The sequence below is a fragment of the Lathyrus oleraceus genome, chromosome 6 (genome assembly GCF_024323335.1).
Source record: "Lathyrus oleraceus cultivar Zhongwan6 chromosome 6, CAAS_Psat_ZW6_1.0, whole genome shotgun sequence".
Classification (NCBI taxonomy): domain Eukaryota; kingdom Viridiplantae; phylum Streptophyta; class Magnoliopsida; order Fabales; family Fabaceae; genus Lathyrus; species Lathyrus oleraceus.
Window position 1 is genome coordinate 182,264,557 of NC_066584.1, and position 14,365 is coordinate 182,278,921.

Below are 14,365 nucleotides of genomic sequence, written 5' to 3' on the forward strand. Positions count from 1 at the left end.
TAGTTGTGACCCCTTTATTTGGGTCTCCTATAATGAGATCTTTAGGATGATCCTTCTGAATTCTGACAGAGGACCCCTTATTAATTTTGTCAGCTTCAGGTTCAGCTTGAGTGAGGTCACTCTCATTACTTTTGTCTGGGAAATCAGTTGGGGCATCATTTAGAGATGTCTCAACATCGTCTGTGACACCTATTTGTTGATCATCAACCACAACATTGATAGATTCCATCGTTACTTTTGTTCTGGAATTAAAGACTCTAAATGCTCTGCTGTTTGTTGAGTAGCACAGAAATATTCCTTCATCTCTCTTGGGATCCATCTTTCTTCTTTGTTCACGATCAGTCAAGATATAACATTTACTACCAAACACATGGAAGTCTTTGACAGTAGGTCTTCTTCCTTTCCAGACTTCATATAAAGTAGTAGAAGTCCCTTTCTTCAAGGTTATTGTGTTGTGAACATAGCAGGCTGTGTTCATAGCTTCAGCCAGAAGTGGTAGGGCAATTTCTTAGCATGAATCATAGTTCTGGAAGATTCTTGGAGAGTTCTATTTTTCCTTTCTACCACACCATTTTGCTGAGGGGTAATGGGAGATGAGAACTCATGACTAATTCCTTCAGATGCACAGAATCCAGCAAATTTGTCGTTCTCAAATTCTTTCCCATGATCACTTCTGGTCCTGATAGCCTGACTTTCTTTTTCTCTTTGAAGTCTTATGCAAAGATCTTTGAATACCTCAAATACATCAGATTTTTCCCTTATAAAATTGACCCAGGTGTATTTGGAGAAGTCATCCACCACCACATAAGCATACTTTTTCCCAGCAAGACTTTCCACCTGCATAGGTCCCATCAAGTCCATGTGGAGAAGTTCCAGCACTCTGGAAGTGGTGTCGTGTCTGAGCTTCTGATGTGACATCTTTGTTTGTTTTCTAATCTGACAGCTTCAACCGATATAATCCTCTTCATTCCTTTAAGATGCAGATGGCCCAATTTTTGATGCCATAACTTCACTTCTTCTTCTTTGTCTAGAGTACACATTGATGAATAACCAGTTTCTTGAGAACTCCACATATAGCAGTTGTCCTTAGACCTGACTCCTTTCATGATCACTTCATTTTCTTTATTAGTAATCAGACATTCAGTTTTTGTAAAGTTTACATTTAGACCTTGGTCACATAGTTGACTGATGTTGATTAGGTTTGCAGTCAGTCCTTTAACAAGTAGCACATTGTCAAGGTTAGGGACTCCAGGGAAGTTTAGCTTTCCAATCCCCTTGATTTCACCCTTTGCTCCATCACCAAAGGTTACATAGCTGGTGGCATGAGGATGAAGGTCAATTAGTAGGTTTTTGCTTCCAGTCATGTGTCTGGAGCATCCACGGCCAAAATACGAGTCTTCTTTGGCTGAAACTCTGAAGGAAGTGTGAGCTATCAGGTTAGTAGCACCAGTCCTAGGAACCCATTATTTTCTGTTGACAGTGATGTGGTGTTTGGGTCTAGGTTGATGATGAGAGGGACTAGGATAGCCATACAACTTAAAGCAGAATGGTTTTATGTGGCCAAATTTTCCACAGTAATGACATCTCCATCTTTGGTGTTTTCCTTTATGTTGTCTTTCCTTATGATGTTGTGACACATGATGTGACATCTTTGGTTTGCTACTAGTGTGACTACACTCAGGTTTGGATTCATTGAACCCAAGGCCAGACTTCCATCTTTGGTGTTTTCCTTTATGTTGTCTTTCCTTATGATGTTGTGACACATGATGTGACATATTTGGTTTGCTACCAGTGTGACTACACTCAGGTTTGGATTCATTGAACCCAAGGCCAGACTTCTCTCCTGCCATTTTCCCAGTCTGGAGAATTTTGTCTAAGGTGTCAAATCCATTGTTTAGCATTCTGATATACTTTGTCATCTCATCCAGTTTGGAGTTCAAGAACACTGCTTCAGTCTTCAACTTAGAGATGGTTTCCAAGTGTTCTGTCTTCTCATTCTCCAGTTGTGTTATCAATTTCTTCTGACTTCCCACATGTTGACATACTTCTCCAATTCTGTGAGACAACTTTCTGTAGGTAGTGGCTAACTCATCAAAGGTTACTTCATCATCACTTGAGTCTTCATCAGAACCCCATCTTCCAGTCAAGGCAGTCACAAGATTTGCAGACTCTCCTTCTAATTCACTTTCATCATACCAAGTAGCAGCAAGACTCTTCTTCTGTTTCTTGAGGTAGGTCCCACATTCAGCTCTAATGTGTCCATATCCATCACATTCATGGCACTGAACTCCTTTTCCTTGTTTGGACTTTTAATCAGATCTTCTTCTTCTTCCAGGATCATTGGACCTACTGATGTCAGATGAGATGTTCTTGACATTAGACTTAGACCTTTCATCCATCTTTTTCAGAAGTTTGTTGAACTGTCTCCCCAATAATGCTACATCATTTGCCATCACTTTCTTCCTCTTTCTCTTTAGTGTTTGACATGAAGGCTATGCTTTTGACTTTCTTTTCATATCCATCACACATTCCCAACTCAAATGTTTGGAGGGATCCAATTAGCTTATCCACTCTCATATTACAAATGTCTTGAGATTCTTCTATGGCTGTCACTTTCATGGCAAATCTCTTGGGAAGTGACCTGAGTATTTTCCTCACTAGTTTTTCATCTGACATCTTCTCACCAAGGGCTCCTGAGGAATTAGCAATTTCAAGGATATTCATATGAAAGTCATGAATATTTTTATCTTCTTTCATCCTCAAACTTTCAAACTTGGTAGTGAGCAGCTGGAATCTAGACATCTTTACTCTAGAGGTGCCTTCATGAGTGGTTTTGAGAATATTCCAAGAATCTTTAGCCACCTCACAGTTGTTCACCAGTATGAAGATGTTCTTATCAACCCCATTGAATATTGCATTCAATGCTTTAGAGTTTCCAAGGGCTAGTTCATCCTCCTCCTTGGTCCATTGTTCCTCAGCCTTCTTATCAGTTGTAACTTCTCCTTCCTTAGTAATAATTGGATGTTCCCAGCCTGTTAGGACAACCTTCAAAGCCTTATTATCCAAAGATTTCAGGAAGGCTACCATTCGAGGTTTCTAGTAGTCATAGTTAGATCCATCCAGAATTGGTGGTCTGTGAACAGATCCTCCGTCTCTATCCATAGTACCAGAAAGTAACGTCCCTAGATCTCACCCAAACCAGAGCAGGATGCCTGCTCTGATACCAATTGAAATTCTGGTATCAGATATGAGATGTCGAAGGTAATGTCATGACACTAATATCTGAACAATATAAACAGGATAAAAGATAAAGAACAATAATACCAGTGATACAAGCAATTGTTAACCCAGTTCGGTGCAAACTCACCTACGTCTGGGGGCTACCAAGGCAGGAAGGAAATCCACTAAACAAAATTAGTTCAAAGACTCTCAGTAAACAACTTCAAGTTACAGTCTTTTCACCTAATCTCTACCCGTGTGACTTCTATCTAAAAACTCTTAGATATGAGATCCTACTCACTCCCCCTCAATCACAGCAGTGATGTGAAAACAAATATTACGATGAAAGAAGACACTTCTTTAAGAACACATACTTGATCTTGCTTAAAAGCTTCAACCAAGTAAACACACACTCATGCTTCAAAGCTTAGAATGGACAAATTACAACTCAAAAGTCAGTCTAATTCAATCATCTATGGATGAATGAATGGCTCACAATACACACGACCACACAAGACTAAAACCCTTATTATCTCTCACTATTTCGTTCGTTATTTCATGTGTGTTAAAACCAGGTTTTCCATGCCCTTTATATAGAAGTGTTTGGATGGGCTTGGACATCATAAAACCCTAAAACTATTTTCCATTCGTATCTTCTTACGACAGATGATTATATCTTGTTGGAAAATAAGTCAATCTGGTTTTAATTACTGATTGATTGACGCGTTCAATCATCTCATCAATCACACATAGATTAGCATAAAAAGCGCAATCACACAATACATAACATTCATACTGAATGTTCTGTATACAGATGTCTTGACATCGGGTCTGACATCTCAGCGAAATCCTACACAGCCACATTTTAAACACCCTGCAGGAACCCGTTATCTCATGTCAATACAACACTTGTGACAACTTGTGAAAACTCTAGGTTTTACCAAAATTGATGCCAACACATAGAACCAACAGGAAGGTTGCCTAGATTCTAAGTCCATTTGTCCAAGATCAAGCCAACAGTCCACACAAAAGTTTTTTAGGGTTTTTTGTTGTTATTATTATACATTAATGGTCAAAGACCACACAAACACGCAAAGTATACACAAGCAAAATATATCACACAAGATGGTCCAAATGGACAAATTGAAAATTGCATTAACATAAACAATTAGAATGATATGAACAATGGCAAATGAAATAGAGTGCTAAAAGTAAATTGCATTAAAGTAAAAGCTTGAAATTAAAAGTTAGTAGTTAATTGGTTAAAAGTTAGTATTATTTTGCTTTTTCTTTTCATTTCAAGACATTCTTTGGAGAACACACAACCCACTTATCACAAGCATGAATCCTTGAACCAAAACATCTTCCAAAGGAAGGAAAGAAGGCCAAGTTTCAACACAATACCATGAAAGAGGGGAGACTTAAAATCTCACTAACTAGAATGCTTATCCCTTTTATGTCACAAATTTAACGCTATGTTAAGCAATCGTAATTGGACTTATGTAGAAGTCACAACTATTTGAGACCGGGCAATAGAATTTTGGTGTTAATGCATGTTAGAGACATAATATAATGGACTATGCTCATGAAACATACCACACACAAAAAGAATATGCAAAAAGGTGTGGCCTAATCTCATCCATACTCATGTCAATTTTTCAATCAACTAACATTAGGACTTTGAGATATCATAGGCCAAAGGGAATGAATGAATGAAGAAAGGGAATAAGATGAAGTGGGAGGGGAATGGATCAAAACACAAATTGGGCAAAGGAGGACTTTTACCAAATTAATATCATCCATTCATTTTGGGAGATGGAATGTACATTTCATCAATCCCCTAAATCCGATGATATTAATTTGACAAAGTCAAATCAACCTTAACCAAGGCCCAACAACAAGAGTCAAATATAAACAAGTCATCACAATTTATTAACAAATTTATTTGGCATTTACTCAAATTAAAAAATACTAAAATTGTGCATTTAAATTAAATATGGTTTGTCAAATTCCTAAAATCTCATCAAAACACCAAAGAAATGGCCATGAGATTTATCATAGGTCAAACAAGGTCAAAGGACCTTGGAGAAAAAGTTTCATAATTTTTGGACATTTAAAAATGTTTTTAAATAATTAAAAACAAATGAAAAATCAATTAATTCATGAAAAATATTAATAATGATCCAAAAAATAATTTTAATTCAGAATATAAAAGAGAAAAATATTTGAAATTTTTTGGTGAAAGTCCCATAGTTTTTGGATCAATATTGAATTTAATATGAATTATTGAAAATAATGCAATTAAAATGAAAATTAAAATATCAGAAAAAACATGGACCACTTGATCTCCCACATTAATTGAGGTGGCAGATCAAGTGGCCAGAAACACGCGTTTCACTGTACACATGAGTCAGCGCGCCATAACATTGGTATTCAAAAGGAACGATCGTGATTAAAACAAATTACATAGATCCTGCGTCTGTGAGACATGCCAGCGCATGGCCGGAGCTGTAGCTCCAGTTTTCTTCTCCGGTGGACCTCACCGGACTGGTCCACCATCAACCATCACTAAAATTAAAAACAAGGACATGATTTCAAAGTAAAAATGTCACTGAGCTCGAATCTGGCCTCAATTCACTCTAACTCCAAGTATATTGAGAGATACATGGAGTTGAAATTTGAGGTGCATGAACTGAGTTGCCTCAATTTGGCCTCAAAGCAACTCAATCTTCTTGCCTACATTGGTAGGACTTCAGACAACCAAAGAATCAATAGAATTGAGCAAGAATTTGAGAGAATCGAAGAGATCAAAATTTCTGGAAAATACCTTCAATGGAGGTATAGATTCAACTGATCTTGATCTTGCTCGTGCTTGTTCTCACTCCAAATGCTTGCAGAAGAGGGATTGAATGCTTACAAGGTTGTGGATTCCTGGAGATTTGAATTTCAAAACAGTGGAAATTCAACCTCAAATTCAAATGAATTTTTCATGTTTATCCTTTGCAAAGTGAGGGTTAGAGATGGGGGATCAAAGTTAGCGCGAGTGTCCGTTCATTGCTGAGCATATGAGGCTCTATTTATAGCTGAAACCATTGATATTTGCACACTTTAAATCACTTTCCAAATTTGGTCATTGATGATGCATGGGTGCATGGGTGTGCATAGGCGCATAAAATCATTGCCATAAGTCCACAAATGAATGTTAGATAGTCTGAATTCAACTTGGATTGCAAGGCAAGTATGCATTTGGATTTGAAGTTTGATCTTTGCCAAGTGATGACACCATGTTCATGCCATGCGCAGCGTTGCTCTTTGGAAAGGTGAGATCAAGAGGAACAACTTTCATGTTCAACACTTTTTCATTTGGAGCTTGGAACTTAGAGAAATTTGAGGTAGAAGTTTGGAAATTTTTGACATATCAAAATTTTTCTAAGTGTCGAGCCATATGAATCAATATTGCACTTTGCTTAACTTTTTATATGAGCATCAAATGAGAAAGGTGTCTGCATAAAAGTTGTAGCTCTCTCAAAGACCTTTAAAATGGTTACAAATTTCATATCATTTTGATTTGAAATGATAGAGTTATGCATTTTTGAAGTTTGGAAAAATCACTTGATCAATGGTATAGGTCAAAAGTGACCTATAACGTAACCTCATATCACATGCTCAAAAAAGTTGTATTAGCTCCCACTCCAAACATCAAAGTTGAATTAAACAAATTTAATTTGGTTGTGATACTTGGAAATCTTTCATCTCATAAAAATTGAGCAAGTTATGGCCTTGGGAAGTTGACTTTCAAATTAGGTTTAGACAAAATGACCTATAATGTTTCAACATATAAAATTATTTTCCAAGCAACACTAGCTCTAAGTATCAACATGAAATTTGTTTAGAATGTCATTTAGAGTAAGTTTTCTCTTGGAATCATTTTCATATGGTGAAAATTGTAGGAGATAGGGTCTAGGGAGACCCAGTTTTGATCAGATGAATCCATCTGGCCAACCACCATCAACCAACTTTCTAACTTCCAATTATCTTGAGTTTCTTGGCTCATGGTAGATCATATATGCATAAGATTATGAATTTTGAAGTGTCCCTTGAGAAATTTGATCAATTGGTGAGATAGCTTGTTGGAGAAGTTATTCAAGATACCCAGTCAAACTAGGGTTTCCAAGGCAAATCACTTCCAAACTCTTGAAGAAAACTTGATCAATATAACAAGTAGTAATCAATGAAACTCATATATGATGCTCATAACCATTCTTGGATCAATTCATGGTTGTGCTCTTTGTTCATGAGGGTCTCAAACCCTAGATGTGAACTTGATGAATCAATGGAATCATACCCTTCCTACAAAAGAGTTAGACAAATTCAAAGGCATATTTTTGGTATTTTGGTTAGTGAAACGATAAAATAAAATTATGATACAATCACAAAGTGCTTGGTGATCTCTCCCAAAACAAACCCAATGAAAGAGGGGTAAGGAGGATGCCAAGGTATGATCCCAATGCTCATGCTTATGATGAAATTACATGAGGGATCTTATGGTCAAAATTGGGGTCTTACATCCCCTTGAGAGACAAAGATGCACTTATTGAGCTACTTGAAGACCGAGTGATGAAGAGACAGAGAGAGCCAGAGGTTCCATCTTCTAGCATGCCTCAACCTTCCGTTGCTTGGAAGAAGATTGTTGATCAGCTTGTCCTCGAGAAGACTCAGATGAAGGCTTCTTTTGAGACAGAGATTCGTCGCATTCGAAGGAAGTACGCGCCTACAGGCAGATCTTTTGACATCGTTGTTAGGGAACCTTAGGATGACTAGTCTCCTTTTCTCTTGTATTTTTCATTTGGTTTCTAAAATTGTACTCAGTGTAATCTTTCCAATTTATATAAATAAAAAGAGATTTTGGTCATATAAAATTATTTCAATTTCCATTTAAATATATATATTTGCAAATGATATAGTAAGTTCCTTGAAAAATAAAAAGTAATCAAGCATTGCATTTCATGCATCATTTGCATAAGCAGGTTTTTGCCAGGTGTCTGATGGTGTTTCTTCTGTGCTTTAGCCAACCTGAGTCACCGGTACAATACCCGAGCCAATCATCTGAAAATCATGGAGCACTTAGAGCAAGAGAAGAGAGAGCTGAGGGACGAGATCACCCGCCTGACTGCCATAATGGAGTCAGTTCTTGCTGCTTAGAGTCAATCTTCTCCAACGCCTGCAACTCCTCCCGCAAGGACTGTTACTTCAGAAGTGGTTACTTCTATTGTGCCTGCTGCTGCCGCCCATTTTGCGCCAAGTATGCCTGCCGGATTCCCGTGGGGAATGCCGTCCAACTTTGTGCCAGAAGGCTTTGCGCCTACCTTTGCTTCCATGTCGGGATCTAGCCCGATCATGTCTGTGCCACCTCCCGTTGTTCACACCTTGCCTCGCGTAGAGGACACCATTTATCATTTTGAGTCGTTTGAGGGTCCGGATGTTTATGAGAAGATAGAGGAGATGAAAGATAGGGGTGTCTTAAGCAAAGTCCCTTCAAACAGAAAAATCATCAAGTCCCTATAAACTTAAAAGATCAAGTCCCTACGAGGTTGCCTACGATATAATGATCTTGTCCCTTCGGTAAATATGATGATAGTCCCTACGAGTTGCTATAGACACCCCTTATGTTGCCTTCATTGACCATACGATGACCCTACGCCCGTCCCTTAAACACATCCAAGGTAATGACTACCTATTCCTTAATAATAGGGACAGTCTTACCATTGAAAGAATATACGAGAACACGAAAGACTTAATCTAGGGTAGGTATCTCATAGTTACTTGCTCACACTTTTCAAAATTACTTTTACACCTCACAATTTCTAAATTAGGCTTTGTATACACCCATACGAGGGTCATTACAAAGTACTTAAAGAAATTTTTCTAATCACACACTACACTCTTGCAAAAAAACAAAGTGAGCTAAGTAACTAAGAGCCCATGGATAACCATGGATATAAAGGGTGCTAATACCTTCCCTTTGTATAACCTACCCCCCGAACTCAAAATCTTTTTAAGGTCTTTCCTTTTCTTTTATGTCCTTTCCTTTTGGATAAAATAAAAGTCGGTGGCGACTCTTGCTATCCGCAACATTTAACTAAAGTCAGTTCTCCCACCGTGTTACAGAACTGGCGACTCTGCTGGGGATTTAATAAAAGAGGGGTACCCTTAGGAATTAGATCACTTTAAAATTGTTTGCCTTGTTTGCTTTATACTTATCTGTTGGGTGCTCTTATGTGTGAAAGACCCTAACCCGGATCTAGTGTACCTTAGGTAAATGGCAATAGACCAAGGAAACTGTACGGCGTATATCGATATGGTTGATCTGGTGGCCATAGTTAGTGTGACTTCTTGGTTGGTGCTTATGTTCCTTAAGCAAGTTGAGGATAATATGAGGCTGCCATATGTTGTCAATACACTAACTGACTTTTAGAACCCTAGTCATCCCATCTTGGCCTTTAGAAAGTAGTGAGATAACCGGCTTTGGTGAAGACTGAAGTTGGTTGATACTCGATACTACACTCATTGAGATCCTAAACTTGGAGGGTTTTGGTTGGCAAGTAAGTTGCCTACTGAACAACCACCCTTGTGAAGAATCAATGATTTTGAGATCCCTTAGAACCTGGTTACTTTTGTAGGACAGGATGAATCAACTAAACTTCAGGGGAGGGTATTTACCTTTAAACCTCATGCAAGCCTTCAAACCTAGGGCTATTGTGTGACTTGTTTGTATGTGCCACATGTTTGTGATTGAGCATAACATCATAGCATCATCATGCATCATAAGCATAGCATTTTCACTAACCATTTCAAGGACCAAAGGATTTATCTTTGTTCTTTGTTGCAGGTTATGGCTTCTACTCGTAGGAATACTATCCGGATCAACTTTGTAGGAATACCTCCTAAGCTTAAGGAATTGGTCTCTCAAGTTTCTGAAAACTCCCAATTCATCAAGAGGCATGATCACCTACTGGATCTAGTCACTTCAGGGTTCAATGAAGACATGATGAGTGTCCTGTTTCAGTTCTTTGACCCTAAACATCATTGCTTCACATTTCCCGACTATCAGCTGGTTCCTACAACGGAAGAGTTCTCCAAGCTTCTGGGTATACCTATTCTTGATCAGAAACCCTTCACAGGCTTGGATAAAGAGCCTAAACCTGAAGTCATTGCTACAGCCTTACATTTAAAGAAATCAGACATTGTCCTAGAAACAAGGAGTGGAGTTAAGGGTATTCTTGCTAAGGTATTGGTGGAGAAAGCTCAAGTATTCCTGAAGGCTATGAGTTATGATGCTTTTGAGGAGATCTTAGCCCTATTGATTTATGGCTTAGTACTGTTCCCCAATCCAGACCAGTTCATAGACGTACACGCCATCAACATATTTCTGACTCGCAATCCAGTGCCTACATTACTTGGAGACATCTTACACTCTCTTCATACCCGTACTACGAAGGCACGAGGAACTCTGATGTGTTGCATACCTCTATTATCTAGGTGGTTTATTTCTCACCTTCCTCGATCAGTGATGAAGAATGAACAAGGGTTCAGGTGGTCCAAGAGGATTATGTCACTTTCTCATTCAGATATTCATTGGTGCTCTAGATCTATGGAGAATGTTACCATCATTGACCGTTGTGGGGAGTTCCCTAATGTGCCACTCCTTGGCATAAGAGGGGGCATTACCTACAACCCTTCTTTAGCTCTACGGCAGTTTGGTTACGCTCGGACTGATGGTCCTCATGACATGCTTATTCAGGGTATTGTGTTCGACTACGACAACGATCTTCAAGGTTACCGTCAAAGGTTCATACGAGCATGGGGTAAAGTGAACAAGGTTGACAGCAAGACTCTGGAACCCAAGTACACTATTCCTATGGAACCATATCTCAGATGGGTACGATCTCGTGCTCAGACTCTTATGATGCCATATCCTGCTATCCTGCCAGTTACCATGGAGCCTGTTGCTGAAGGAGATACTTCTTACATCATTCTTCATCCAGACATGCCCACTGACATGGAAGAGTTACAGAGGTCCTGGATCCAGTTGAAGAAGCAAAAATATACTTTTGAGACTCATTACAAGACAAGTCAGGAAAGAATCCTGGAGCTAACAAAACAACTTCACGAGGAGCGGAATCTCAACTCATACCTCAACACAAAGAGGAAACGTCCATGGGAGACTTAAAACCCCATTTTTTGTATTCATTTCATTTTTATTGTAAGCCCAAGGGGCAAACAAGTTTATTACTAATAAAAGTTTACTTTTTGGTGGTTTAAACAAATTTAAATCCTACGGTCCTTGAAAACATTGCATAAGCATCTACATACCATATTATTGCATCACAGGTTTCTTATGAACAGGTATCTTATCTTCTCGCTGTTTATTTCAGCAGAAATGGCTCCAAAGGCCCTGTCAAGATCACTTCCAAGGGTCCTATCAAAATTACTGTTGAAGGCCTGGTGAAGACTGTTGCTGAAGTTAGAGTGCCTCCCATGATTATTACCACTCCTGGCCCTATTCCTTATACTTCTGATAAAGTTATACCCTGGAATTACGATTCTGATGTTTATATCCATGGTGTTAAGCAGGAACCTTTGACTGATACACCTGTTACTGATGATAACCTTGATGTTGATAATATTGTTGGATCTAGTAAGATCACCAGAAGTGGAAGAATTTTCTCTCCTCCAGCTACCTCAAAAAATACAGTTCTTCCAACTACTACCTCCACTTCTGAGCCAAGTACTGATGCTCGAGGCAAAGGTCATGTGGTTGAACCTGTGCAAGCTGAAGCACCGACTGCTGAAAATCTCTCTAAACAGATGGAAGAAGTGCTGAAGATCATTGGTAAGAGTGATTATGATATTGTTGACCAGTTGGGGCATACTCCCTCCAAAATTTCCATGTTGTCTTTGTTGCTGTGTTCTGAGGCTCATGCTAAAGCCTTGATCAAATTCTTAAGGACTGCTCATGTACCAAATGAAATTTCTGTGGATCAATTTGAAAATTTTGTTGCACATCTGACTTATGATAATGGGTTAGGTTTTTCTGATGCTGACTTGACTCCTGCCAAAAGAAACCATAACAGAGCTTTACATATCTCCATTGAATGTAGGGGCACTACCTTGACTCATGTGTTGATAGACAATGGCTCTTCATTGAATGTACTTCCCAAAGAGGTTCTGAACAAGCTCAGTCCTGAAGATGCTGTGTTAAGATCAAGTAATATAGTGGTGAGAGCCTTTGATGGTTCAAGAAGAGTGGGGCATGGAGAAATAGATCTCCCGATCAAAGTAGGCTCTCAAGTCTTCGATTCTACCTTCTATGTAATGGATATTCGTCCTGCGTACTCTTGTTTGCTTGGGCGCCCCTGGATCCACGGGGCAGGTGTTGTGACCTCCACTCTACATCAAAAGCTGAGATATCTAGTGAAGGGAAAGATCGTAACTGTTTATGGAGAGGAAGAATATATGGTCAGTCATGTGAATACATTTAAGTATGTTGAAGTGGAAAGTGAATATGTTGAGACTCCTTGCCAGACATTTGAAGTAGTTCCTTGGGTCGTTCCCGCTACTGAAGCTCCTCCTGTGGTTAAAAGAGTTCCTGTGGTTACCAGAGTACCTCCTACAATGGCTTCCCTCAAAGATGCTAGAGCTGTGGTTGAAGAAGGTGGTTGCACTATTTGGGGTCAGCTGCCCGACATTCCTTACAAGTCTGACAAGTTTGGTTTGGGTTTCACTGCAGAGTCCCAGAAGGCTGTTCGTCGTGCTCGTGCTGTTCGTATCACCAATCCAGGGAACATGAAAGATCAAATCAATGCTATGGGTGACTATAATGAAGACTACAATCTGGATAACTGGATTTTTCCTACTGTGGGTGATGGGCTCAACAATTGGAAGACTGAAGACGTTATTCCTATCTCCTTTAGTCAGGAGTAAATACTATTACTGCGTTGTTATTTTTAAGCCTTGTGCCTTACCCAGGGCACAATGGTATGCTTGTTTCGGGATGTCATTTCATTTGCATACTTCATTCAATAAAAATCAATGGACGTTTCGTTTTCGTAAATATTGGGCTCTTTGTTTTTCTTTTATTTTATTTTCATCAGCTATGTGTTCTTACACACACCCACATCACTAAAATGCAGATCCTCATCCACTCTGGATCCTGTTGATAACAGTTCTACTATTGCCAATTATAATTTCGAGAATTCGATCTATCAAGCTGAAGATGGAAAGGATGAAGATTGTGAAGTACTTGTAGAGCTTGCTAGGTTATTACAACAAGAAGAGAAAGTTACACAGCCGCTTGAGGAATCATATGAGGTTGTAAATCTGGGTACTGAAGTAGACAAGAAAGAAGTCAAAATAGGAGCAGGCTTGGAAAACAGTGTCAAAGAAAGATTGAGTCGGATGTTACGTAACTATGTTGAGGTTTTCGCTGGAAAAATCAAGAGATGATATGGAATGATGAATGTCAAGAAGCTGTTGACAAAATCAAGAAGTATCTCCAAGAACCTAAAAATCTGATGCCACCAGTTGAAGGAAGACCTCTAATCATGTATTTGACCGTGTTAGAAAATTCAATAGGGTGTGTGTTGGGGCAACATGACGAGTCTGGTCGAAAAGAGCATGCAGTATACTACCTTAGCAAAAGGTACCGACTGTGAAACAAGATACTCACAGCTCGAGAAAGCTTGCTATGCTTTGGCTTAGGCTGCTCGCCGACTAAGACAATATATGTTGAATCATACCACTTTATTGATTTCTAAGATGGATCTTATCAAATATACATCTGAGAAACCTGCTCTCTCCGGAAGAACAACAAGATGATTGCTGAACTCTGCACGCAGTTCAAAATAAAACACCATAACTCTTCTCCGTACCGGCCAAAGATGAATGGCATCGTGGAGGCTGCTAATAAGAATATTAAGAAGATCATACAAAAGATGACAGTAACATACAAAGACTGGCATGAGATGTTACCCTTTGCTCTTCATGGCTATCGCACTTCAGTACGCACTTTGACAGGGGCAACTCCTTTCTCTTTGGTCTACGGAATGGAAGCCGTGTTACCAGTGGAAGTTCAGATTCCCTCTCT